The sequence below is a fragment of the Macaca mulatta genome, chromosome 8 (assembly GCF_049350105.2).
Source record: "Macaca mulatta isolate MMU2019108-1 chromosome 8, T2T-MMU8v2.0, whole genome shotgun sequence".
Classification (NCBI taxonomy): Eukaryota; Metazoa; Chordata; class Mammalia; order Primates; family Cercopithecidae; genus Macaca; species Macaca mulatta.
The window spans coordinates 138,502,039-138,526,329 of NC_133413.1; the positions used below are offsets into that span (position 1 = coordinate 138,502,039).

General features: G+C 44.4%; 1 protein-coding gene across 1 annotated transcript in view; it reads left to right on the top strand.

Moving 5' to 3' along the window:
* Positions 1 to 24,291, top strand: part of LOC106999943 (uncharacterized) — a 303,356-nt gene that overhangs the window by 249,728 nt on the left and 29,337 nt on the right. The gene's annotated exons all lie outside the window — the stretch shown is intronic.

Genomic DNA, 24,291 nt, shown 5'->3' on the forward strand with positions numbered 1-24,291 from the left:
AAATAAAAATGCTTTGCAACAGCTGACCTGTGTCTTCTGGCTTGTACCCCACAAACACCTTATCTAATGGGTAAGTCAGTTTTTATCTTTATTTTACTACTGAAGAAACTGATGCTTAAGTGTTGCATGCTTTTTAAGTCACATAGTATTAATGAAACAGCCTAAGGCCAGAACCAGCTGTCTGCACGCAACCCCAATGCTTTTTCCACAAGAGTTACCCACATGGCTGTATTTGTTTGTATTTTCCACCCTTACCTGCTTCCAGAAGACTTTGGAAGGGTGTGTTACATATTTAATGATCCAGGGCAACTTTCAAGTCTGTTAGCTCTGTGTGACACCGAGTTGCCCTGTAAGGTGTAATGAGGAGAGGCTTCATAATGAGCTGAAGTGGTTTCTGCAGATGACACCACTCAAGGGTGAGGATGCTTTCCCCTCTGCCATGTTTTCCTTTCCTGTTGGATTTGACTCTTAGATCAGTTGTTCTAAGAGTGGGTTGAAGGTTGGAATTGCCTAGAGGATTTTTTAAATCCTGCTGCTAGTACCCCAGCTGCAAAGATTCTGATTTTGTCTGAAATGGGAGCAGGGCATTGGGATTGATAACATCTCCCCAGATGATTCTATTATGCAGTGGAGTTTGAGGACCACGGTCTTAGGGCATCCCTGTTATAGGGATTCTGGGGACTAACAAGAAGCTGCAGACCCCAAACTATTTCAGATGTAGTTCCAGCCCTCCTAAGCAAGTCTTGGCTCAAACCTGCTCACTCGTGCTCAGATTCGTAGCTGCTCACCTTTCAGAAGAAATGACGATGCTGGAAGAGGAAACCAAGGGGACAAGAGAGACGGCAGTCATCCCAACAGCTGTCTTGTGTTGTGCCCCTACTGTGTGCCAGACACTGTCCTAAGCACTTTACTTATATTAACTCATCCAGCTCACAACCAACAAAATGGCCCTAAGAGGCCTCTGTTGATATCATCCCCATTTTCCAAATGAGAAAACTGTCCATGGGGTCGGTCAGTAACTTGTTCAACCTGGGAGTGGCAGAGCTGGGATCTGAAAACCGGGAGCCTGGCTCTGTAGGCTTCTGTTCAAGTGACTGCATCTGTTGCCTTGTGGGATGTTCTTAGAACTGTAGGATACTGGTTGCCACATGGCCGAGAATCTTCTCTCGCTAGTTCATGCTCCATGGTGATGCAGAAGCATAGTTCTAATCTGTCATTCTGTTGCTCGGGAGCCTACACAGCCCCCCGTTGCATCTGGAGGGAGAAGCCAAGCTCCTTAGCACAGCACCTGAGAAATACCCTTTACAGCCTGGCCACTGGCTGAACATTCTTTCACTCTCCATGCCACACTACTCTGTGAGTACCATCTGAAGGTCTCCCTTTTCTCTGTCCTCTAAATGCTCACTCTTCAATGTCTAACTCAAATATCCTTTTCTCTAACTTGTTCAGGAAGAGTGAGTGAGGCCCTTTTCTTTGTTCCCCAGGCTCTTAGTTTCTCCATCTCTGATCACATAGATCACAGCCCTTTCTTTGGTTTTCTCCAGGGGACCAAGGAGTGGGGCTCTGCCTTTCTCATGTCTGCTCTCCCTTCACGACCCCCCACAGTGTCTTCAGTGGATGGCCAACCTCTCATGAACAGGATGTCCTCTTGTCTGAGGTTCTACCTTGTTCCAGCCATGGGGTCATACTCTCTTTATCTTTTGACTACCCAAAGGTGTTCTGATTGGGACTGATGCCTTCCTCCAAGGTACTTTGGGCTCCAAAGTGGGCAGTTGACATCTGCTGTGCTTTCTGAGGCCAGGCTTTGGTTTTCGATGAATCCTGAGCTTCAGTGGCGATGTGTTGGCCTTGGGCTTTCTGTGTTCTTGAATTCCTCAGAGTCCAGAAGAAAAGGAAAGCTGACCCTTCCTAGGAAGGACCTGTGAGAAGAGAGGTTGGTGTCTTGCTACTAAGTTCAGCTTGGTTCCGGACTAAGTCACCATGGGCCAGAGGAGGCAGGGACAAGAGAGATGAGATGGTTTCTTGGCCGCTAGAAGGGAAATATTTTTGTTTGCTTGTGTACTTTTGTGGAAATGGTGGCAGTTGCTCACCAAAGAGAACTAAAACTCTTTTACTAGAGCCCCACCAGGGTCTGAAGAGGATGGGCGCATGGGAGCCATTATCTTGTAAAGGACACTGTTGAGATCTTGCTACTGCTGCAGTGAAGAGCACAGGAAAAGCCAAGCTTTTGGATGAATTCTAAGAATTTTTCATGCAGAAACCCATGCATGATGAGAATACAATCTTCATTACAACATTGTTTGACATAGAAAAATGAGACTCAGCTTAAATGCTCATTAGTTAGTGATTGGTTGATTAAATTGTGATCAAATGGAACAGCAATACAGCTGTTTAAAAAATTAGTAAAAAAAATCAGTATGTGAGATGATGCATCTGTTAATTAACTCAACTTAGCCATTCCACAATGTATACATAATTTAAAACTTCATGTCGTACATTATAAATATATACAATTTTTATTTGTGAATTAAAAATTAATCTAAAAACATTAGTGGCTATATGAAGTAATTGGTAACCATCTTGAAGCTGTATTAACTACCAAAGAGCAATGTCAACCTTAACAACACTGACTTTTTAAAGAATAGGGCCTAGAACAGTGTGTGGAATATGCTAACAGCTACACACTAATGCACAGCCACCAACCCCAGATCAGTTACGTGAACTTCTGCATTCACAAACACATTTAACACACTCTGTGGCTATTGCCTCTTTACTGACCTGAAAGTCAATTCTAGAAGACAGACGCTCCATGAAGGCAGGTCCTAGCCTGCCCATTTGCATTGGTATCTCCAAGGCCAACCTTAGAGAAGGCACACAATAGGCTTTCCACTAATATCTGTGAATGAATGAATGAACAGAAAGAGGAGTTTTCTTTCCACAGTGTCCTTCTACCTGCTACTCCTTGAGCATATGAGGCTGGAATCTAAGCCCTGAGGTCACTCACTGCTCTCCTGGGTACTGTCCCCGGCCTCCTGGCCTTTTCCTTGAACTTCTATGCTCTGCAAGGCTTTCTCATTATCCTCTAGGCTACAGAGAAACAAGGAGACAGAGGAGAGCCTTGAAATGGACCTTCAAGATTACAACGTGTAGCTGACATTGTCAGTGAAGTCAGGCAGATCTGACTTTGCTGATTAAGTTAATGTATGAGCCGATCCTCCCCGGAAGCTGGGATCAGCCTACCCATCTGATGGTGGGCTGGTGAGTCAGACCTCCTGGGGTTTGGGTCCTCGCTCCAGCATGGCTGCCTGTGTGACCTTGGCCACTTTACTTAATACTTAACCTTGCTGAATCTCAATTTCCTGATCTGTAAAAGGAAGCTAAAAATGCTTCTCTTGAGGTTGTAGTGAGGATTAAATGTGATAACATAAGTGAAAGTGCCCTTTGAAGCAAGAGGAAGGTGAAAGTGCTTATTGTGTCAGGAGAAATGTGTGGAGGGCCCCCTGTTGTTCTCAGGTGTCTCATCCTTCTCAGGGAAAAATCCCCACGCCAAGTCAGGAGAGGTTATAATTTGACTCTTTTTTATTCAGGCACTTCTCTTGGCTGCCCAGGGTGTTCAGCTTAAGCAAATAAATTACCCTTCTCCACTGGGCTCTGTGTTCTGTAGCCAGCCATATGTTTAAGCTTGATAGAGATTTTTATCTGGCTGGGTAATATTACCCAGCAAGGGATGACATTTCTTATCAGAGGCCCTGAGGAATCAGAGATAGGAGCCCTTTCTTTCTCCTGGCCGCCAGGCCTCCATGTGCAGGGCTGGTGGGGAGGCTGGGAGGGGCTGGCTGGGCCTGCAGTGGGCATCAGCTGGTCCTCTTTTCTTAAGACAGCACTCCTGTTAGCTGACCTACACAGAAGTAGGTCATTTCGAGATGTTTGCATCTTGGAGCCGCTGATAGAGCCAGGGCAAGGGAGAGTGAATGGGGAAGGAAGGCGGGAGTGTGATGATGCATGCCCAGCTTTGGGCGGAGGCAGAGCACTTGCCTGCGTGGGGCCCTGCCCTTCTCTTGAGAGGCAGGCAGCCCTTTGCTGCAGAGTCAAGGCCTGGGGATTCTGTGTCTCTATAGAGTGAAGGGCACTGGAGACCTACCAGGGGCTGGGCCATTGGAGTGGCGGGTCCTGGGGAGCTTCCATGGGCCCCTCCAGGTCCACTCCTTGCTCTTCGCTGCCTTGCTTTGTGCCCAGAAAGCTGACCTGTGTGGATGCATTATCAGGGGATATTAGGCAAGTGGCTGAACCTCTCTGTGCGTCTGACTCCTTATCTATGGTAACGCTTTTGCATTCCATTGATCTCTTTGCCTCTCATTTGCCCTGAATGTTGAAGGAAAGGACACTGCTGTATCCCCTGAGGGCCTGTCTGAGCCCAAAGTACACGGGGAACAAGGGCTCCAGGGTGGGCAAGAAGATGACTGATGATCACATGATTTGGAGCTATAGCCTCCATTGGGGACACATGCTCTGGGCTCTTTCTCTCCTGAGTTTTGGGAAGTCCTGGCCTGTGCAGCCTAATTCTCAAGTACTAATCTCGCAATCATAAGAAAGGGAAGGAGAAGTGGTTTTCCTTCTCCCTGGACCCATTCCAGACAGAAGTTCCCGACTTTGCTTCCTTCCTGTTGGTGCCCACTCTGTTTCCTTCCATCCCTCCCTCAACCTCTCCCATCCCAGACCCCATGTTGGGCAACTTGAGTATAACTGTCTCTTCTTCCAGTGGCCAAGTCCAAATTCTGAAAGCACAGTTCTGAACATGTCCCTGTCCAACTGAAAAATAGTAGCTCCATGTCACCCATAGGCTTGAGGTCAGACCTCTCAGGGGGCATTTAAATCCACCGCAACATCACTCCAGCCTGGGAATAAAGCCTGAATGCCTCTGAGCCTCTTATGTGGGGAATCAGTTCTAGTAAACAGGTCTCGCTTCTTGTCTTTTAAACACTACTTTCTTTCCTTGACGTCTGTGCTTTGATCCCATCGTTTCTTCTCCCTTGGATGCCTGAGAGATCCGTGGGCTCTGGCTTCAGAGAGTGCTGGGTTCAGACCTCAGCTCCAACAGTTGCTGGCTCTGTGACCCTAGGAATGTCACCTCACTACTCCAAGCCTTTGTATCCTTGATAGTAACCTGGGCTGATAGTTCCTGCCTGCAGAGTTCCTCTCACAAGAAGGCTAAAGGCTCCTACTGGGGCTTGATTTGTCAGATAAATGAGTGGGGCTTTCCCTAACCTTCGAATTGACTACCCCACTGATTATTCAAACTCCACCTGTCCTCAAGTTCCATTCCATCATTCACTTCCTCTGTGGGTTTTTCTGCCACAAAGTCATCTTCCTCTGTTTGAAAGACTTTTAGTTCCTCAAGTCTGACAGCAAGAGTGGACCTCATCTCTTTCTTTTTGTGTCTGACTTCCCAGCACAGTCTCAATTTCTTCAGGGCATTGGCTGTGGTGTAAGATTCTCAGCTTGAGCACTGGAACCATTGATGGGACGATTGAGTATTCAACTCCAAGATAATGAAAGAGAGTTACTTGTTCTTTAATTGAACAAAATCTGATTGAGTGCACATGGTATGTTATGTCTGTGCTTTGCACTGGAGTTGTAAGGATACATAAAATGAAAGCTCTGTCTTCACATAGCCTATTGTCCAGTGAGGAGGTTGTGTTATTGGGAATCTGTGCCAAGCCTGGGTTGCATAAGACATAGGTAGCTGAGAACCTGGCGCTGACTGGGGACTGGGGGAAGTTCCGTGCCCAAGGAGAAGAGTATTCTTCCCTTCAGATGGATGCCCGTAATTTTATCTTTAACTTTTAAGAATTTGATTTTAATGTGTCTCAATGAAGATCTCCTTATGTTTAATCAATTACAAATTATTTGGGCTTCATGGATCTGGATGTTTATTTTCCTCTCCAGATTTGGAAAGTTCTAGGTATTTTTTTCTTTAAATAAACTTTCTATCACCTTCTCCTCTGCTTTTATTCCTCCTCTTGAGTTCCCATAATGTGTATTTTGGTTCACTTGATGGTGTCCCATAAGTCCCATAGGTTTTCTTTTTCATTCTTTTCTTCTTTTTATTCCTCTGACTCATTTCAAATGGCCTGTCTTTGACCCCATTGATTCCATCTTCTGATTGATCAAGTCTGCTGCTGAAGTTCCTTATGGAATTTTTCAGTTCAGTCATTTTGCTTTACCACCAGAATTTCTATTTGAGTCTTTTTTTATAGTTTATATCTCTTTGTTGAACTTCTACTTTGTTCATGTATTCTTTTTCTGATTTTGTTATTTGTGTTCTTTTTTAGTTGAGTTTCTTTAAGACAATTATTTTGAATTCTTTGTCAGACAATGCATAGGTCTCAATGTCTTTAGGATTGGTAACTGGTGCTTTAGTTTGTTTTTTATTCATGTTTACTTGTCTATTTGTAACCCTTGTGGTCTTGTATTGATGTCTACATATTTTAAGAAGTAGAGATCTCTTTTATCCTTTACAAATTAGTTTAGGCCAAGAAAGCTGTTCACCAGTCAAGATATTTTGGGTGGACTGACTGGCAGGGTCTGAGGGCAAGTTTACTGTGGGAATTCTTAAGCAGGCTGGCCTGGTGCCTGAGTCCATGGGTACAGGCCTAGATTCTGGGTCCCTGGGGGTGAGACTGGCACTGAGATACGCTGGGATGGCTTTGTTGACTGTGTTCATGCCTGTAGTATGGGTCTGTGAAGGCCAACCTGATACTAGGATCTACACTGATGTTGAATGCTTACTTCACTCTCCTTCCTCCACATGAAGGGTATCTCTCTTCATGCTGCACTGTGCTGCCTTGGGGGAAGGGTGATGTGAGTGATGTGAAACTGTTATCCCTACCCTTTTCAATGCATCTTTTATTATTTCTATGCTCCACCCAGGTGCTGTAACTGCTCATATGGATTTCTTAGCTATTGTGAAGGTATATTTTTCATGGATGGTTGTTCAAATTGCTGTTTCTGTGAAGGGATGAACACTGGAAACTACTGTTCTGCCATCTTGCTCACATTACTTTTCTCTTCACAGTGTTATTTAAAATGATACATTTAGTTTTGTTTATTTCACATCTGTGTTCCTTCACTAGATTAGGATCCTGTAAGGGGAAGGATGAGGTCAATTGTGTTTACAACAGTCATAACAATAAAAACCAGTGCTGTTGTCACACTATGTGTAGGGCACTCTTTTAAGTTCTTGATGTTTACCAAATTTTTTTATCCTCGTAAGACCCAACTGAGGTAGAGATACTGTCACTAACTAACTTCATTTTACAGATGAAGAAACCAAGGCACACAAAGGCTAAGTAATATAGTCTAGCTCTCCCATGAAGACAGTAGATGGTAAAACCAGGATTTTAAACCTCACAGTGGCTCCAGGATTTGTATATCTAACCACTCTGCCAGACCCTTCTAGTGCTTTCTTCTAGTAACCACCCCAGCAAAGATGCTCAGCAAATGGGTGGTGCGTGAAACAAAGGGTCATTATCCTATTTCTTGGGTAAGTTCTCACCGCAGTTTATGCACTGGACACAGAGTTAACAGCATACTAAAGAGGAAAGGACCTGGATCTAGGAATTTAGCACAGTTAGATTGAGATCTGCGCTCACCCATTCATTAAGTGACTATGAGCAAACTATTTAACTTCATTAAGTCTTGGTTTTCTTAGATCAATGTGGAAGCAATGCATTAATAATTTCCTATTAATCTTACTTTAATAGTAGAATAAAAAACAGATGATCGAATAGATTATAGTGAGTGCTCAGTCAACTGCCATCTTGGAGGGGTCTATATATATGTGTTTGTGTGTCTGTGTGTGTGTATATATATATAAAATACCTATATATAGGTACATATATGTAATACCTATATATATAAAGGTGTATATATAAAATACCCATATATACCTATATGTGTATATAGACCCATATATATGCACACCTATATATATAAAATACCTATATATTTTGTATATATGGGTATTTTTTATATATATGTGTGTGTGTGTGTATATATATGTATTATCAGCTTTAGCTTTTTTCATCCATGAGCTGAGAATGTGATGCAGTCCTGCCTGATGTCCACACAGGCTCCTCAGAATGGCTTTGTTTTACTAGAGAGGTTACCCCTAGGAAACGAGTTCAATCCCTTGCCCCTAAATAGACTAGAGGCAGCATGTTTATGAGACAGGAAAGGATGTGAGTGATGTGAGTTTCTTAGCTGGTTTTGGAACAGAACAGAGGCTCTTTACGATGATGCCAGTGCTCCTAATTAATGATCATAACAAGTCTCCTGTTCTCAGCATCTGTCAGTAGGTGCAGCTGCACTAGCGCAGTGGACTGGCTGAGCAACCAGGAGTCTGGGGCAAGGCCAGGCCAGGGCAGCCAGCCTGTATCTCCAAGTGCCCAGCTGGTTCCGTCCTTGTATCTGACAGGGCCCTCTGATCTTCCTGCATACAATGGATTGCAGGGAAAAAGAAACTTCCTGGCCTGATTGACACAAATTTGTAGGAAACAGCTGCCTTTAGTGGGGACAAAAAAGCAAAATTCAGTGTGAGTGATAACCTCTTGCCAGTCTGGGTTCTGGGTTTCATATCTGCTGGTGACTGTAGGAGGTGGTGGGAGGATGTGAATTCCTACAAATGCTAAGTTAGCATCCATTGTGTGACAACAGGGTGAGAACCTCCTATTGGTGCTCCCAACAAATAGGAAGAGAAGAGCCTGGGTTTTGGGGGTTCCCAAGTTTTTGAGGTTTCACCAGTGACTTACTTTATTGCTACCAGGAAATGCATGATGTACTCTGTACCCCACTTTCTTTGTAGTGGCAAAATGGTATTTGTTAGACTTCTTCCACAGTTGAAAGTAGGTTGCTATGGCAATGACCTGTGCCTAAGATGAAGTTGAAGAGAAGTATGGAAAGAACTTGACAGTTCTTGACAATGAATGTAATGCACTTAATACACTGCCTGGCCCAGTGCTCAACACATAATGCTGGTTATTCTAAAATTTATACTTTACTGCAGGCCATGTAGGTGCATGAATCAGTTCTCTATTTGCTGCACATCAAACCATAACAAAATGTAGTAGCTTAAAACAACAACTTATTTTTCTCACAGTTCTATTGGTTGGCTGAGCTCTGCTGGTGGTTTTTCTGTTCCACATGGGAGCATTTGGAATCAGTGTGTGGCTGCATTAAATTAGGAGTCTGGTGCTTCAGCTGGGGTGAATGGAGTGGCTGGCGGCCTCTCTCTTGCCGTGAGGTCTCTCATCATGAGGAGTCTAGCTCAACCTTCTTTATGGTAGGTTGGGTAGCTGAATCCCAAGTGGGTAGATGTGAAAGTTTCCTGAGGGCTAGATGTAGAACTAGGACAGCATCATTTCCATCACCTTCCCCTGATAAAGCAGCCACAGACCAGCCCAGACTCAAGGCAGGGAAACCGACTCCAACTCTTGATGGGAGAAACAATACGCACATGCATGTACAGAAATGGGAGGACTCATATCACTCATTACTGGGCACAGCCCACCCCGGGCACAAGTTGCTTTTCAAGTTTATGACTCTCAGCTTCTACTCTGCTTAACCTCTTGGGTTGGTTTATAATAATGTAGTGACCTCTGAACAGAAACTCTGGAGCCAGCCTGTCCTTTTCAAATCCTGCCTCTGCCACTGACTAGCCTTGGGACCTTAGGTGAGTTTCTTACTTCTTTCATGCCTCAGGTTCCTTGTAAAGGAAATGGGGATAATGTTGGTACTAAAGTGGAACTTGTGTGAGGATTAATTGAAATAGGAGTGTGTGTGTATTCATGCCTACACGCATATGCATGCCTGTATACATGCGTTCATGTATTTACATTTGAATGTGCGTGTATGTGTACTCATATATGCATACATATGTGTCTGTGTACACACCTGCATATGTATATATATTTATATGTACAATATATATTCATTGCGTGTATACATAAAATTGCATGCATAGCTCGCAAAGATGTTTCCCTGTTTATACATATGTTTGCAGCCTGTACACAAGTCCCAGGCTGCTTTGCCCCGGGCCCTGCCCCAGTGTATTTGAGAAAATTTTACCACTGGGCTTGAGAGCTGGTCTTCAGCTGGGTGTTGAACTGGGACCTCCCGAAGCCAATGCCTAGTGCCTTCTCCACCACACGAATGGTTCTCAAGATTGCCTTTGGGATGCATCAGATGTGTGTCAGTGGGTCTTGGTAAAATACAGAATCCTGGGCCCCACCCCAGGCCTGCTGACTCTAAGAGATTGACCTAGAATCACCCCAGTTACTCTGTAACTGTAAGCATCACAGGTGCTTCTGATCATGGCGGGTCCCTGGCAGCCCATGCTTGCCCCAGCAGTACCTTCTTTACTCTCTGGTTAATTCATTTTCCTTTCCCTCCCCAGAAAAATTGAATGCATTCTATTCATGCACAGCCATGATCTCAGAGGAGTGCAGAACACAGGGCCAGTTTCACATTTGGAGTTTTAGTTTAGTTTAGCTTCCCGCATCATTGAGAGAGACAGGGTATTCTCACCTCACCGCTTCCAGGCTGAGCTGACGTCAAGTTTAGCTGTGAGATGACCAGACCACCCTGGGCCTCCCTCCCATTCAGAATGAGCTGATTTACCCCACGTCCAGCTTCTGGGTGATATGACCTCATTGCTTTGTAAGTTCCCTGAGGCCTTCCCACTAAGAAAATTACAACTGCTCTTTATTGAGCATCAATACTGTATAAAAGTGTTGCTTTTCTTATTACTTACCATGTAGAAAAGGTATTATTGCCCCGAAGCTAGGGGATAATAGCTTACAAAAGGGCACAGAACAAGGATTCAAACCCTTATGACCTAACTGGAAAAACCTTTCTCTTTCTACTATACCAGCAGTGAGATGTGTTAAGATTTGTTTTCATGGCCCTAGGTACTAAATGCTTCCTAAATACTTCTCTTTAATATATGTGAACAAAAACCTGCAGGGAAATTTTATCCAATTTCAAATGTACAGATTGTCTTTGGGGTTACAAACAAACACCAAAAAGTCAGGAGCCACCCTGGCGCTGGCTGAGGTGGGAGGCAGAGAATGAGGTGTCCGTCCCTCCAAGGCGTGGTGACCTAGAATCCCACTGCTCACTGCCTCTCTGTTCAGCCTTTCAGTTCATAAACATGCTTTCCTCCCTGCATTTTGGCATCCATCGTCATTTAAATTCCAGGTCGTCATCCTTGTAGAATGAGGTTGGGATCTCGGCATTAAGTCTCCCCCACAGTGTGTGTAGGGCCTTGCCATTTGCAGAACACTTCCAGAGCCTTTGCTTATCCTGACAGCTGCGAGAGGTTACCCTGTTTGTGAGTGAGGAAAAGAAAGACTCACATGGTGGTATCATTGGCCTAACTTTCAATCCAAACACTAGTCTCATCGTGGATACCAGAAGGTCTTCCGTTAAATTGATCCAAAGCTGATTGTGTGGGGTGTCAACCAATCCTGAGATCAAATTAGCGGAAGAGGCTGGACCCTTCATCAGGAGCTGGGGCTCTTGTCTGAAAATGCTATAGAACATCAGCGCCACTGAATGAACGGACGTGGTTACCTGACCAGCTTTCCTTCTCAACATGGAGCTCTGTCTGTCTCATCTCTCTCAATTCTTCAGTGCATAACCCAGTTCCTAGCTTGTGATGGACCCTTCCTAAGGCTATATTGGATAAATTAATGAATAGTGATTCTACCTAACCAATTAAATCACTGGGAGTTTTGAACTCTTGTCCAACATCAGTTTTATTTCTCATCTTGCTGTAAAGCAGTACATACCTCTTCTAGAAAAAGTGAAAAATCCTTATATCACTTAGATGTAACTAATTAAACAAACTGATTCATGTATATGTGTGTGTGTGTGTGTGTCTGTGTATGTGTGTAGTTGTATGGTGGTATACACATTAGTTTGTAAATAGCTCTTCTACTAAATACATTGACAAATATACTTTGACATCAACATGTGCACTTCTACTACATCACCATTTGATTGCTTGGACACCAGCTGTCACCATTGTTCAGACCCAAGTGGCAAAACCCTTTGAATTTTTCTAAGTGTCTAGGGCAGACACTGAGAAAATGAATTCAACTTTGACACTATTATAAACAGTGTTGCCATGAATATTCCTAAAGCGAAATCTTTGTGAATATGTTTTCCTACTTTATTAGGACATATTCCCATAAACTAGAATGGCTGAAACAAGGGCTGGTTAGGCTATTGAGGTTGCGGAGTTCCCTTTCAAAAAGTGGGGACCAGTGTCTCCTTCCACCCCCAGCATAAGAGACAAGCATGTCCCCGAGCTCTCCAGGGTGGATTTACCTTTCCAGCCTCATCTGTTTGGCACTCGGTATTGCACCAGACACATGGCTGTTCTCAGGCCATCATCCCTTCTTTAGGGGATCTCCCTCACTACTTACTGTGTAGTGAGTGCCCTTTTATTCCTCCTTCTAGCCCTTGCTTTGTGCAACACACATCTCAGATTAATTAAATCATGATTTGTATTGTTTGGAGCTGAGCCCAAGTGAGTCAGTTCCCTGTTGTGTCCTGGTGGCCAGGACATATTTTATCGTGGATAGAAGCAATGGCTCACGTCAGAAAGACCTGGATTTACAATGACTCTGCCTCTTTTCTTGCCTGAGTCCTGGCTTTCTCATGTGAGAACCCCCTTTGTACAATTATGATAAGGTTTGAATGAGACACGGCAGGGAAAGGCTCAGTACGCAGCTCAACACAGGTGAACTCTCAGCCGTTGTTGCCTAGGCTCAATGTCTAAGCAGGGCAGTTGACTATGTGCTGGACACTGTTTATGTGTTTTATGTCAGGGATGGGTAAACTATGCCTCATGGGCCAAATCTGTCCCCATCACTATTTGTACAATCCAAGTGTGAAGAACGGTTTTTACATTTTTTAATGGTAGTGAAGAAAATTGAGAGAAGAAGGATATTTTGTGGTACATGAAAATTACGTGAAATGAAAATGGTAATTTCAGCCGGGCACGGTGGCTCAAGCCTGTAATCCCAGCACTTTGGGAGGCTGAGACGGGCGGATCACAAGGTCAGGAGATCGAGACCATCCTGGCTAACACGGTGAAACCCCGTCTCTACTAAAAAATACAAAAAACTAGCCGGGCGAGGTGGCGGGCGCCTGTGGTCCCAGCTACTCCGGAGGCTGAGGCAGGAGAATGGCGTAAACCCGGGAGGCGGAGCTTGCAGTGAGCTGAGATCCGGCCACTGCACTCCAGCCTGGGCGACAGAGCCAGACTCAGTCTCAAAAAAAAAAAAAAAAAAAAAAAGAAAATGGAAATTTCAATGTCCATAAATAACATTTTATTAAACATAGCAGACCCTTTTTCTTAACATATCGCCTATGGCTGCATTATGCTACAATAGCAGAGATGAGGAGGGGCAGTAAGGCCAGCTGCCCCACAATGCCCAAGATATTGAATGTCTGGCACTTTACTTTTTTTTATTTTTTATTTTTTATTTTTTATTATTATTATTTTTTTTGAGACGGAGTCTCACGCTGTTGCCCAGGCTGGAGTGCAGTGGCGCGATCTCGGCTCACTGCAAGCTCCGCCTCCCGGGTTCCCGCCATTCTCCTGCCTCAGCCTCCTGAGTAGCTGGGACTACAAGCGCCCGCCACCGCGCCCGGCTAATTCTTTGTATTTTTAGTAGAGACGGGGTTTCACTGTGGTCTCGATCTCCTGACCTTGTGATCCGCCCGCCTCGGCCTCCCAAAGTGCTGGGATTACAGGCTTGAGCTACCGCGCCCGGCCCTGGCACTTTACAAGAAGAGTTTGCTGACCCCTGGGTTACATGTGTAAGCTCATCCAGTCCTGCATAGTGTCAGCAGTTATCATACCATCACCATTTTACACATGGGGAAGTGAGTTGCAAACAGGTTCAGCAACTACCTGAAGCCACATGCAGCATGGAAGTGGTAGAGTTGGGGTCTGGTTCCCAGAGCTGGGACTCCTCATCGCTCACCCATAGGGTAAGTCATTGCTCTTTGCAGGTGAGGAATTGTGAGGCAGGAAAAGAGAAAGTCATGCACTAATGTATGGTAGAATAAGAATTTAGAGGCCGGGCGTGGTGGCTCACGCCTGTAATCCCAGCACTTTGGGAGGCTGAGGCGGGAGGATCACAAGGTCAGGAGGTCGAGACCATCCTGGCTAACATGGTGAAACCCTGTCTCTACTAAAAATACAAAAAATTAGCCAGATGTGGCAGTATGCGCCTGTAGTCCCAGCTGCTGGGGAGGCTGAGGCAGGAGAATGGCGTGAACCCAGGAGGCGGAGCTTGCAGTGAGCCGAAATCGCGCCACTGTACTCCAGCCTGGGCGACAGAGAGAGACTCTGTCAAAAAAAAAAAAAAAAAAAAGGGAATTTAGAACCAGGTTCATTGCTCTCAAAGTTCTTGGTCTCGCTCTCATGATGAGCTCCTTCCACCACTCTAGTCTCCTAGGATCATCCTAGGATCACCTGCTAAACACAGGGCCAGACACACAGAGGCATTCAAGATATCCCTATAAATGCAGCCACTTGATAGCAATGTCAGGACTAAATGTGGTTATGTACTTCCTACTAAACATAAGCTTAATAAATGTTCGTGGAATAAACAAATGAATGTGATGAATAGTTTCTGGACTCTCAGAGTTTAACCTCTGGGAGCAGGGCAGGGATTCCTGAGGAAAGCAGCCAACTCCTCAACCTTCTCGTGGGAGGGAAGGAGACCTTCCTTCCTGAACACCAATTATGCTTCCCAGGTGGCATGGGGTCCTTGGGCCACAGTGCCAAACACTTTTGCCGTTAAACTTCTGATAAAGGAAAACTGGTCTGTCTTATCCGTCCGTTACAATTGTCTTTACTTTTTTTGATTCTGAATTTTTTTTTCTTTAAACAGCTTTGTTAAGATATAATGTACATATCATACAATTTACCAATTTTAGAATATTTTCCTCATCTCAAAAGGAAGTCTGTACCCTTTACATATCACCTCCCAATCTCCCTTCTATCTCCAGTCCTAGGCAACCACTGAATTTTTTTTTTTTTTTTTTTTTTTTTGAGATGGAGTCTCTCTCTGTCACCCAGGCTGGAGTGCAGTGGCATGATCTTGGCTCAGTGTAACCTCCACCTCCCAGGTTCAAGTGATTCTCCTGCCTCAGCCTTCCAAGTAGCTGGGAGTACAGGCGTAAGTCACCACACCCGGCTAATTTTTGTATTTTTAGTAGAGACGGGGTTTCACCATGTTGGGCTAGGCTGGTCTCAAACTCCTGACCTCAAGTGATCTGCCTACCTCGGCCTCCAAAATGCTGGGATTACAGGTGTGAGCCACCACGCCTGGCCATGGATTCCCCTATTATAGACGTTTCATGTAAACGGAATCACAGAATATATGGTCACAGAAAGAAAGAAAGAGAATATTCTTTCACTTAGCATAATGTTTTCAAGGTTCATCTAAGTTACTTCATTCTTTTTTATGGCCAAATATATTCCATTGTATGAATATATGCCCCATTTTATTTACTCATTCATTAGTTGATGGACACTGGGTTGTTTCTTTGGTGGTGGGGCTGTTATGGTTAATTCTGCTCTGAAGGTTCATACAAGACTTCGTATGGGTGTATGTTTTCGTTTGTCTTGGGCATGTATATACCTAGGAGTGGAATTGCTGGGTCATATGGTACTCTATGTATTACCTTTTGAGCACCTATTAAACTCTTTTCCAAAGTGTCTACCCTGTTTTACATTCCTGCTAGAAGCTGCTTGTTCTTGCTCATTATTCATGTTTATCTTTAAACACAGAACGTGACTCCATTCATATGACTGTGCTAGAAGTCAGTACAGTGGTTTTCTCTGGGATGATGGCAGAGGCAACTGTGAAAGACACAGGAACACCTGGGAGAAGGAAACGTTCTGTGTGTTGCTGGTTTGGTGCATTTGAATACTTGCATTTGTCAAACCCATCAAACTGTTTACCAATTGAGCATTTCACTGCCTGTGACTTATGCCCGATTTTAAAAAAAAAAAATGTACAAATGAAAAAACATAAAAAGAGAGGAAAAAGCAGAATATCTGTATTTTAATTATCACATGACCTGACTGGCTGCTTATCTTTCCCACCTTTCCATGGACACAGGGCCAGTGCCTGGCGGGCAAGGACACGTGCAAGAAAAGCTCTTAATTGATGTGATTAACTACATCTCAATAGGGAGCCTCGTTAACAACAGGGGAGTGAAAAGGAGGCTATTTTTCACTCTCCCAACTAGTGGATGCCTGGAAGGGGTGATGGGGGCACTGGGAGGGCTGCTCCCTGCGGTGCAGGGGCAGGCAGGACAGCTGGTTTTTCCTTTGGCGTTAAGATAATTTAAAAAAAATTATTTTCTCTCAATTGCTACAAAACCTATTCTTCATTTTCATCTATGAGGAGGAGGAAACCAACTTAATTTTTGTTTAGTGCGTTTCTGAAGGCCGCATTATCTACCAGAACACAACATTTAGTAGGATACTCTTTAACCCTTCCTAAACGCATCTGTTCGGAGGAGCAGACAACAGGAAACAAACAAATAAAAAATACGTGAAGGATTTCCTCTTTCCCCCTTAGAATGTGGAAAGAAATGTATGGACTGACATAAATTCACAGAAGGTGAGAACTGGGCAAGCAAACGCATTATCCATGTTCTTAAAAAGGCAAAATTCTATACGTTTTGATAAAATTTCAAAAATAGTATGTCATTTGTAGGCTAGAAAAAATATGTATTTGCTAGTAAACATATAGACGTATGAAAACACTATTACTTGAGGGAGGATGTGGTTATACGTGTATTTTTTTTTCTTATTGCTAATCTGTGATTTATTTTTTTCCAATAACCACTGGTTGCTTGTGAATTAAATCGTTGAGAAATTACTTGGGTTGTTCTCTCTGATTCGAGAGATCAGTTTACTCAGGTTCCCTCTTTCTAGAACAGGCTTCCTTCTCCCAACCCTCCTACGTTTAAAGCTAGGGAACTTTCAGGCAGCACTGCATGGGGCACTGAACATGAACTTTGTGGTTAGCTGGGTCAGGGTTTGATCTTGCAGTATCTGGGGCAAGTCACAGATCTTTTCTGTGTCTTGGTTTCCTCACTGGAAGAAAGGGACAGATAAGGCTGTCCCCACTGGACTGATGTGAGACATACGTAGGAATCCCTAGCACAGTACTTGGCCTTTTGAATTAGTTTACCCTTTCTTTCCAACCTACCCCTTTATCCTGGACTTTCCTGGCACCATGAAAACCAGCACTCAGCAGTATAGTTTGATGACTTCTTATTGCTAGGTTTCATCTCTAATTGTTGCAGATGCTTAAATACACACGCAGGCCAGGCACAGTGGCTCAAGCCTGTAATCCCAGCACTTTGGGAGTCTGAGGTGGGAAGATCACTTGAGGTCAGAAGTGACCAACATGTTAAAACTCCATCTCTACCAAAACTACAAAAATTAGCCAGGCGTGGTGGAGGACTCCTATAATCCTAGCTATTCTGAGACACAAGAATCGCTTGAACTCAGGAAGTGGAGTTTGCAGTGAGCTGAGATTGCACCACTACACTGCAGCCTGGGCAACAGAGTGAGACTCTGTGTCAAAAAATAAATAAATAAAATTTGAGATTCTGTTTCAAAAAATAAAGTAAATACATATGGGTATAACATTTGGTATGTGTGTGCATTTGTGTGCATATGTGTGTGTGTACCAGATGTACACATATAGGTACATATATGTACAATGCAACTTTTGTGTGTGTGGCTCAAGCCAGGCAGAGACAGACAGATAGTAGATGATCTCACTCATGTGTGAAATCTAAAATAGCTGATCTCAAAGAAGTAGACAGGAGCGTGGTGGTTGTCAGGGTCTGGGGAGGGGGTTGGGGAGACATTGGCCAAAGGATATAAAATTTCAGTTAGACAGGAGGAATAAGTTCAAGAAGTCGATTTTGACTATAGTTAATAATGTGTTGTATTCATGAACAATGCTAAGAGAGTGGATGTAAAGTGTTCTTACCACAAAAAGGACGACCACATGTGGTAATGTATATGTTAATTAGCTAGATTTAGTAATTCCATAATGTATACACCGTGTCTTTCAAAACATCATGTTGTAAATAGTAAATACATACAATTTTATCTGTGAATTAAAAAAAAAAAAAAAACATTAAACAAAACCTCCACCCCCGCGGATGAGTTAAGACCACTCACTGATGGAGCTAGTATGTACTACTAACTAAAGCTAGAACTCATTGCCGCAAACATCTGGGTGACAGCGCTATTGATAGTCCTTCCTGTAGTACCCGTCCCTGGCAGAAACACCTTCAGCCTTCAGGCTGGGTGCCCAATGATATGCTAGAAATACTAACTCCTGCAAATCACCAGAGGGGATGCAATCCCAGAGTGTTTGAGTACTGTTTTCCGGGTCTGGAGGAGGGGCTCAACAGAGTGATTCATGGTTTTGCAAAATGTGTTTACTCTGGTGGAACGTGTGGGCTCACGTGGGCAGAAGCACATTTGCACACATGCAAAATGTAAGCCATGCACTGTCATCTTTTCACCCTTGTTTGGTCACCTTTGTAACCTTCCTTCCTCCTCCCTAGTTGCCTCCCCCAGCCCATTTCCTCGGCATCTTTTTATGGCAGTGGTTTTCAAACCTCAGTTTGCAAATGATCATCTGGGAAACATGCTATAATGGAGATTCCTGGGTTCCCCCAACAGATTTTCTAATTCAGTGGGTCTAGGGTGGGGCCCTGCCTGCAAATGACATTTTTACCGAACATTTGAGATAGTCCCATTTGACCGGTTAAGTGCTATAAACAGAGTGTCTGGGACTTATCGATACTTCAAAGACCCACAAACAACCTTGAGAACAAACATGTAAAATTCTTAGCTTAAAAATATGAAAACAAACTGCAAACTAGAAATAGTTATAGTGTATGTTTTATAGAACTTTATGTCAATTTGTCAAGTTTGCCTCAACTTTCACAGTTACATAGGAATTATTTTTTAATGAAGGATATGAGTGCAATTAATGTATTTGATACAATGTGTGTGAGGCCTACAAAAGCCTTATAAAAGCTGTAACTCCATCCACCCTGCTCTGAGAAATATGCCCCGAGATGATTTCTTGCTTGTAGCATTTTAGATCTGGAAGGCCCCTTAGAAATGTCCTTCTTCAATACCCAGATTTTACTATCAGAGAAACAGAGGCCTACAGGGGAAATGACTTGCCCAAGTTTGCACAGAAAGTCCCTGAAGAGGCCAGACTAGAGTGAAGCATTCGCAATTTACGTGCATGTGCATGCGTGTGCGAGGGCTGGTTACATCCCCCTCAGAAGTATCTTCTTTTTTATTTTTATTTTTTCGAGACACAATTTCACTCTATCTCCCAGGCTGGAGTGCAGTGGTGCGATCTCAGCTCACTGCAGTCTGCTCCTCCCGGATTCAAGTGATTCTCATGCCTCAGCCTCCAGAGTAGCTGGGATTACAGGCACAAGCCACCACGCCTGGCTAATTTTTGTGTTATTAGTAGAGACAGGGTTTTACCATGTTGGCCAGGCTGGTCTCGAACTCCTGACCGCAAGCTATCCACCCACCTCAATCTCCCAAAGTGCTGGGGTTGCAGGTGTGAACCACCACGCCCAGCCAGAAGTCTCTTCGTTTCTCTTTCACTTTGGCTGTTTTTTCCCTTTGGTCCCTATGTTCTCAGGCCAGTCTGAAACCTGGCCGTGATCCCTGAGGGTAAGGAGAAAGGTTAGTTGGGAGGTCTCAGATTTGAAATTAATAGGCATAGTATCTGTCAAGACCAGTCTTCAGCTTAAGTCCCTATAGGGGGAAAGGGAGAGGAAATGCACCTCGAGGGGAAGAAGTGCTGAGTCATGTCACTTCAAGTAGACACATGAAAAGCTGGCTAACTTCTCAGCAGCCCACTGAGTTCCGACTATGTGCTGGACATTGTGCACACTAAATTAAGCTGACAGAGTCCCTTCCCTGTGGAACCTCTTCATTCACCTACTCATTTCACAAATATTTACTGAGCATCCTACTGTGTGCCCCACACTGCCAACGAAGCAGATATGGAGCTTAGAACCTGGTCTGTGAGACAGGCAACAATAGATGACAGATCCTTAAACAATTAAGGCATTTCAGTTAAGATATTTCAGATAGTGACAATTACTATGAAGAAAATAGAACAAGATAATGAGAAGGAAAGTGGCTGGATGCAGAGCATGCCATTTTAAAATAAGTTCTTGCTATTTGAATGGATGAATAGTAAATTCCATGTGACCTGAAAGGGGATATACTTAGGCCATTTATTGTTTCTGACTCTGCCTTCCGCAGAGTAAGACTGAACTTTCTTGCCCATGGTGAGCAATTCTGGCCAAGGAGTAGTGAGCAGAATTGACATGTCATTTCTGTCCTTCATGTTGGAATTCTAGTGAGAAACCCTCCAGAGGTCACTCTCTCTTCTGGCCTGCTGCTGAGCAGTGCTGTGTGTAGAGGCTGCCACACTGGCCTGGTCTGGATGATGCTGAGATTGAGCATGATCTCAGGTTGACCTGTGATGAACACGCAGCTGAAAAAAGAAATTCATCTTTGTTGCTTTAAACCACTAAAATTTGGAAAGACATGTTAGTGCAGTGTAACAGCGTCACTTCTGACTAATACTGATACAACCTGCAAGGCAAAATAAGTTTGAACTGTCACTCTGGATCCACTGGTAGGAGTTTTCTTGGCCCTGAATGGGAAACAACTCTGAGGTTCCAACTGGGCCCTGTAGGAAATTGGGCTGTAATGAATTGGTGTTGACCACCATGCCTGTAGGTGGGAGGTGGCAGCTCTGGTACCACATGCCTGTCTTCCTGCTTTCACTTTCATAGGAGGTTCTCAACTGGATCTTTTTCTAGTCTGTTCTGAGCATCTATCCTCACAAATGATTCTCATCAGCTGCACTGCTTTATGGGGTCTTCACTCATCTCTTTCTAGGGCAGATTCTTCTGCTTGGGTTTTAAGGGTCTCAAAATTCTGACCTTAACACACCCTTCCTCAGGGGACTTCTTGCTGGCCACTGAGCATGCAGTACCCCTTCCCTGCTCTAGGCCTTGATCACTGAATGCTATCCTCTCACCCCACCCCCTGCACACCTACCTGTCCTGTGGGTATCCTTTAAATCTGGCTCTCAGAGGACTTTCCTTTGCAGCCACAGTGACCCTGCTCTCCTGAACCCAGACCACACAGTGCCCACACTCAATTAATCTTTGACAATCTTGTTTTATCTTACACTTCATTGCTGCATGGTTATCTAACAATCCTCATGTTGAAGTCTCAACTCCCTAACTAGGTTATACACTCAAGGAATGGCCTGGGTTTTGCAATTACTCATCACAATGTCTTGGTGATAACAGGCACTTGAGAAATAAGTTTTTGAAGAGTTGATTGGATTGGCTGTGTGGGGCTAGAGAATAGAAGGGGAAAACTGACATGGAGTTGTCCAATGGTCATTGTCCAGATCATTCTTCCTGTCCTGTCTCCCAGGCCCGTCCTTCCTTCCATGGCTGGCACAGTCCCCATGTGATGTCCCCTTCCTGAAATGGTTAGACTTCTAATCAAAAGGTCTGGAGCAGCTCAGTACAAGCCATTGCAGTGGGAAACTCAGAAAAGGAACACACAGGGTATCTCGGCAGGACGAGACTAGGCAGCGATTCAACTTTAGGGGAAAGGGGAGGCTTCCCAGGGGAACGGATGTTTAGGCTCTTCCCAGAAGGAGGTGTGGGGATTAACCCAACAGAGGGGTCAGAGGAATGCGCTGTGGAGATCCCAACCTAGGCCTGGGCTGGAGAACTGGAGTTAGGGGCGAGCTGGAGCAACCTGTGACCAGTGACCAGGGATGGGGCTGGAAGAGTGATGTGGGACCTCCCTGCTTGCAGGAAGGAACTCGACCTTATCCTTAGCCCTGAGGGATGCCCCAGAGGGATTTTAAGGATGGAAGAGACTGATCTTGCTGTCTTCATGCCCTTATTTCATTTCATTTACTGCCTTTCCTCTCCTGACTCTGCTCTTATTTTTCTATTCTTGGACTAACATACTTTGTGTTTTTTTTGGTTATCTTATTTGAAAATCAATATAACCACATCTATAAAAACACTTTTAAAGAATGCCCAAACCCCAGAACCATCATCTCACCCAATTACAACTCTTGCCTTCGTGTCTGCTTGGCCTCCTGCCCCCTCTTCCTGCTGTGCGTGCATACATTTTATAGAGATGTGTCCTCAGTGGACATGGGATTTTTTTTTTCTCTTCTGCAGTTTTTTACACAAACGTTTTCATTTGTTGTTCCTGTTTCTCCTCCTTTCCCAGGAGGCTTTAGGTTCCCACTCTCCTCTCCCTGACTTTCTCACTGTCCCATCCACCGCTCCACCCCTCAGGCCTGCCTATGTGAAAGAGGTCTCTTTCTATGCAGAAAATCCACTTTAGCAAGATGTGGGTGCCCTTACACAGACCTCAGAAGAGGAAAATAGCACATCAGTGAACTTGGGGTCCCTGAGAGTCACAGTGATGTTCACCAGAACCAGACAATGGTAATGTACCTCCCCCATCAGGTTGCCAAATATTAGAATAGGTTTTGTGTTTTTGTTGTTGTTGTTGTTTTGAGACGGAGTCTTGCTCTGTCACTAGGCTGGAGTGCAGTGGCATGATTTCTCGGCTCACTGAAACCTCCACCTCCTGGGTTCCAGCAATTCTCCTGCCTCAGCCTCCTAAGTAGCTGGGATTACAGTTGTACACCATCATGCCTAGCTAATTTTTGTATTTTTAGTAGAGACGGGGTTTCACCATGTTGGCCAGGATGGTCTCGATCTCCTGACCTCATGATTCGCCCATCTTGGCATCTCAAAGCGTTGGGATTACAGGAGTGAGCCACCGCGCCTAGCCGGTTTTGGGGTTTATTTTAAGAATGTGTCAGAGCCTGGCATATGCCTCCATTGCCAGTGGCAGCATAATTTGTTCTTTTGGAGTAACAATTTGTCAAGAGGCATCAAAGCCTTACTTTGACCTTCTAACCCTATTTGGGAAGTTTATTTAGAAGAGAGTGTCCAGAAAACGAGAAAGCTGTGTGCCAAAGGGGATTCTTGCAGCCTATTGCACTTAAGGGCAAAATTAGAAACAAAGCGGACTCCAGGGACACACGGTCCTTCTGTTTCACGGAATCTTTCCCAGACATCTGAAGGGTCCTGGTGGAGAAGAGGTAGCACCTTAAGGAGAGCAGTGACAACCTGTGATGTGATAATTACATAAGGCATTGCGTCCTTCCTGAGATTACGGAAAACCTGTCTAGGGAGAGGCTAGCTGTTCACTGGAAAAATGAAGGTTTTACCTGCTTGGAATAATAAGAGCATGACAGCTTCTTTTTTCTCTTCTTTCTTCTCATCTCTTCTCTTTTTCATAACTTGTCTTATTCAGTTAAACTCCAGTCATTTCCATAGAATAAAGTAAAAGGGAATATATATATTGAATGTGTAAGGCCCATATTCCCCCAGGAATGACATCACGGAAGGACAGCCTGACCGCCGCTGCTGTATCAGGCACGAGCACAGCGCAGACCACTGCACGCAGAGGTCAGGACAGGAGGTGCTCCTGGGTGTCATGATCTTGCTTTTTGTCCCTCATTGTCATGTTTCATTTCAACTGCACCATAATCACGCTGGGTGGGTAATGTAATAATCCCCATTTTATAGAGGAGAGAGCTGAGTCCTTAGGGCTCCTCACAGTTGCCATCCAGGAAGCCCCTGCTATGTTCCAAGCTCAGAAGCTCCCCACACTATCTCCTTGGATGCTCACATAATAGCTCTGCAGAGTCACTCCTCAAACCTGCTCTTCATGATGGGGAAACTGAGGCGCTGTGATTTGCCAAAGAGTCGTAGCCAGGAAGGATCAAGGCAGCATTCATACCTGGGTTCTCTGACTCTAAATCTGGCTGTGTTTTTTTCTTTTGAATTTTATTATAAATGCCTTCTTTGTTCATTGTCATTATCATCATCATGGATCTCTACCAGGCCCTTTACCCCCGGCCACTTGCCTCCTCTGTTACAAGAGGAAATGAGGAGACCAGTGTGGAATTTTTATTCCCATTCCCTTCCCTCCTCCATAGGCAGCCACTCCGGTGTGCTTGCTACAGGCCCTGCGTGAGGATCCTCCCTGTCTTG